At 35.0% G+C, this 5000-nt stretch overlaps 1 protein-coding gene across 1 annotated transcript in view; it reads left to right on the top strand.

Annotated features, from left to right (window-relative positions):
- Positions 1 to 5000, top strand: part of LOC137620888 (sodium channel protein 60E-like) — a 196810-nt gene that overhangs the window by 487 nt on the left and 191323 nt on the right. The window lies entirely within an intron of this gene.

Here is a 5000-nt window from a genome sequence, read left to right on the forward strand (position 1 = left end):
TATTTGTTAAACATCTGTATTCTGCTAAAATGTCTTCTGACAGTCTGATGCATACAACACCACTATCATTTAACGTAAAACTAGATTATTAAGATAACGCGCAGAAAATTAATCATCTTACGGTAGTGTTTGAAGAAGAAACTTAGCATTTATTCAATGGCTATTTCAGTTATGTAAATTTCAATAGTTGTTGATATGCTATTCCCAGTAAGTTATCTACCATAATTGCAACGTAATGAAACATGATAGTCGGCCTTTTTTATTTATGATAATAATAATGATCATAATAGTGATGATAAAAGTAATGGTGATATGGTATCGAGATCCTACATTTCTGAAAACAACGAACTTACATTGAAGTTTTTGGTACTTGATAATTTTCCCAAATACTCTCCATAGCTTTATTTTTATTTCTTTTCATATTTACAATTTAGTTTCTAAAACATAGTACTTGTCGTTAAATAATAATATATAATTGCGTATCGCTAAAGAGATCAAGTCTTTAAGCATTAACAAATTGTTCCAGTTTGTCTACCTTATATGAATTAACATATTTCTGTATATTTGACGATTTGTTTATGACTTTATATTTTGATCATGTTTGTTTACAATTTTAGGATTTATCTGTATTGACTAGCGTTTAACGTTGTAGTAAGTCATAATGTTTTTTTCAATTGCAAATCCTAGCTGTGATTTCATGGAAATTTATCAAATTAATTACATTGATATTTTAGCTGATTTTAAAGGTTGTGGTTGTGGTAGTAGTCGTCGTCGTATGAAGTTGATTTACTTCCCCCTCAAATTGCCTTCTCGTTTTCTCGAGCAGCATTTTCTTGCTACTGAATTTCTCTCTCTCTCTCTCTCTCTCTCCTCTCCTCTCTCTCTCTCTCTCTCTGGTGAGCTTTGTCAACTAAGGTTGGATAACCAATATCTGTTTTAGATTGTATGTTTTACTTTTGTAATTAGGAAAAACAGAAAGGAAGGAATATATATATATATATATATATATATATATATATATGTATATATATATTATATATATATATGTATATATATATATATGTATATATATATACACATATATATGTATAACAGTATATATATTCTCTTAGCTGAATGGCAAATGGATGGTGGCTATTCGTTCGCGTGTACAATTACACACAAACGCAAAAAGACATAGTGGGCGTATTCATAAAGGAAGGATATGCTTATACTTGCAAAATATGAAGGAAATCCTTCTACTTGTATTCGTAAAACATTTCAAGCAAAAGCTGCTTCTTTTAGAGCAAAAGCATATCCTTATAATCACATAAAAGTAAATGGTTATACATAAAGAAGATCCTTTACTTCATATAAAGAGCATATGCTTCGAAAAAGCTGAGTCTGGTCAGTAGCAGACTGCAGTTCGAAGAGAAAGGTGGTTCTGTCCGATTTCTCAGCACGAGGGCAGATTTTGTGGATGTGAGGCATGATAAACAATACATGCCCCGTTTACCCACCACTTGATCGTGGTTTCAAGATGTTATTCCGTTTTGAAGAACAAATGTACAGTGGCTTGCGGACAGATATCTTGTCCACACCTGGAATCTCGATGAAATAATCAAAGGTTAAGCCATTAACTTGGTGATATGCATTTTACATTTGCTTTTGCATGTATAAACGGTTGGGAGAATACGAAGGCTGCTGTATTTAGGGATGTATGTATGTATGTACAAACAGTATATATGTATGTATGTATGTATGTATATGTATATATATATATATATATATAAATATATATATATATATATATATATATAAATATATATATTTATATAAATATATATATATATATATATATGTGTGTTGTGTGTGTGTGTGTGTGTTACAGTAACATGCAAATATACTGTATTCATATAATATATAAATATAGTTTATATATATCATATATATACAGTATATATATATATATATATATATTTGTATATGTATGTATATATATATGTATATATATATATATATATATATACATCGTATGAATATACATATATACACAGAATATTCATATACTGCAAAAGCTTATATACATGCATGTATATACACATAAATAAACTATATATATGTATATATATATATATGTATATGTATGTGTATATATATATATATACATATATATATATATATATATATATATATCGATTCGTACCAGAAATAGATTGTTCTAAATCCCAAACCTGAAATAATTTAGCTGGAATCAGCTATTTCAATTCGGTTTGCTTTAAACCTCAATTAACCGTCCTCCGGGTATCTTAAAGTTTCCTTCAAACTGCAAAATTGAGCGTTTAGCGTCTTCAAAACTTTTCAACTCAAATCCATAAATCAAATCACGTAGTTTATTATTATTATTATTATTATTATTATTATTATTATTATTGTTATTATTATTATTATTATTATTATCATTATTATTATTATTATTATTATTTCATTATCATTATTATTGTTGTTGTTTTCGTTGTTGTTGTTGTTGGTGTTGTTGTAAAACAAGGATGGAATTTTTCGCGAGTCTTGAAAGAATTCGGAAGAAAATCTTCTCGGATTTCCAAATGGCTTCAGAAGAAATAGCCATAGACTTAGCATGGAATTCTGAATGCCTCCAGAACGGAATCTCAGAATGGTATCGGAAGAAAACTTTCCCGGATTTCCAGATGGCTTCAGAAAAAGTAGCCATAGACTTACCATGAAATTCTGAATGCCTCCAGAACGGAACCTCAGAACGGTTTCGGAAGAAAACTTTCCCGAATTTCCAAGTCTTCAAAGGACATAGCCGTATACTTAACATGGAATTCTGAATGACTCCAGAACTGAAATTTCCAGGAGCAGTCCTGAACAACTCCTCCCCGAGCTTCAAATGACTTCTGAAGACCTGATCTTCATTTTTTCAAACGTACCCTGCAACGCCTCACATGATCTGTATGTAGCTGGCGAAATCTAACCAAGGAATTACGCGTCAATAGGAGTAAGAGGAAATGAGTTGATGACTGGGAGAAGGATTTCACTTAACTCACAGAGATCGCATTCTGGCGGAATAGGAAGCTGCCGGTAAGAATTGTGTGTTACGTCTTCGGAACACCATCAACTACAGATGGTTTTGGTTGCTGCCGAAGTTGCCGATCGTTCGTTTTTATATCGCCCGACCTATAGTTGGCAGCTGAGCTTTGAAGATCATAATGTATGCGCCTTGAAGGATCCTTTGCTTGGGCTTTTGCGACGATGTCTTATTAAAGGAGACTCTTTGAAAAAGTACGAGGCTTTGTATCGGTGCAAAAACGGATTGCGGGGAATGAGGATGGAGGCAGAATGGTTCAACTGAACGGTGAGTAACGTGTAGTTCTTCAACAGGATTGTCCCAAAATTCGCCATTGAAGTAAGGACATATCCAGACGACATTGGTAAATATATCATGTTGCTCGTCATTTACTTTAGCATGATAGTGTATGCTGAGAAATCGATAGTATTCATCTCTTTACTCATTGCCCAGATAGGTAAAGAATAAATGCCTTCGATTTCCGCGAGGAATCTGACTGAGTGAGGACTTGCGGCACTGAAATCTCTTTTGAAATCTAGAAGGACACTGACGGACTAAGGAAAAGACAATGAAATCTCGAAAGAAACAGATAATCTAATGAAAGAAGATATTGAGAACTAGAAGACAGGAGAGAACAGCGAAGAGGCGCCTCTAATGCCAGAGGTAAGACACACAAAAATAGAGAGCCACTAATGCTAGAAGTAAGGCACCTCAAAATATAGATGGAAGACCCTCTAATGCTAAAAGTATGGAACCTAGAAATATATGTCAAAGAACTTTTAATGCTAGAAGTGTGGGAGCTATAAAGAAAGGTCAAAGAACTTCTAATGCTTGAGGTAAGGGAGCTGAAAAGAGGTCAAAGAACTTGTAATGCTAGAGGTGTGGGAGCTAAAAAGAAGTCAAGGAACTAATAATGCTAGAGGTGTGGGAGTTAAACAGAGGTCAAAGAACTTCGAATGCTAGAGGTGTGTGAGCTACAAAGAGGTCAAAGAACCTCTAATGCTAGAGGTGTGGGAGCTAAAAAAGTCAAAGAACTTCTAATGCTAGAGGTGTGGGAGCTAAAAAGAGGTCAAAGCACTTCTAATGCTAGAGGTGTAGGAGCTAATGAAGGACAAAGAACTGCTAATGCTAGAGGTGTGGGAGCTAGAAAGAGGTCAAAGAACCTCTAATGCTAGAGGTGTGGGAGCTAAAAAGAGGTCAAAGAACTTCTAATGCAAGGGGTGTGGGAGCTAAAAAGAGGTAAAAACACTTCTAATGCAAGGGATGTGGGAGCTAAAAAGAGGTCAAAGAACTTCTAATGCAAGGGGTGTGGGAGCTAAAAAGAGGTCAAAGAACTTCTAATGCAAGGGGTGTGGGAGCTAAAAAGAGGTCAAAGAACTTCTAATGCAAGGGGTGTGGGAGCTAAAAAGAGGTCAAAGAACTAATGCAAGGGGCGTGGGAGCTAAAAAGAGGTCAAAGAAATTCTAATGCAAGGGGTGTGGGAGCTAAAAAGAGGTCAAAGATCTTCTAATGCAAGGGGTGTGGGAGCTAAAAAGAGGTAAAAACACTTCTAATGCAAGGGGTGTGGGAGCTAAAAAGAGGTCAAAGAACTTCTAATGCAAGGGGTGTGGGAGCTAAAAAGAGGTCAAAGAACTTCTAATGCAAGGGGTGTGGGAGCTAAAAAGAGGTTAAAGAACTTCTAATGCAAGGGGTGTGGGAGCTAAAAAGAGGTCAAAGAACTTCTAATGCAAGGGGCGTGGGAGCTAAAAAGAGGTCAAAGAACTTCTAATGCAAGGGGTGGGGGAGCTAAAAAGAGGTCAAAGAACTTCTAATGCAACGGGCGTGGGAGCTAAAAAGAGATCAAAGAACTTCTAATGCAAGGGGTGTGGGAGCTAAAAAGAGGTCAAAGAACTTCTAATGCAACGGGTGGGGGAGCTAAAAAGAAGTCAAAGAA

Source organism: Palaemon carinicauda, chromosome 27 (genome assembly GCF_036898095.1).
Source record: "Palaemon carinicauda isolate YSFRI2023 chromosome 27, ASM3689809v2, whole genome shotgun sequence".
In the NCBI taxonomy this organism is placed as follows: Eukaryota; Metazoa; Arthropoda; class Malacostraca; order Decapoda; family Palaemonidae; genus Palaemon; species Palaemon carinicauda.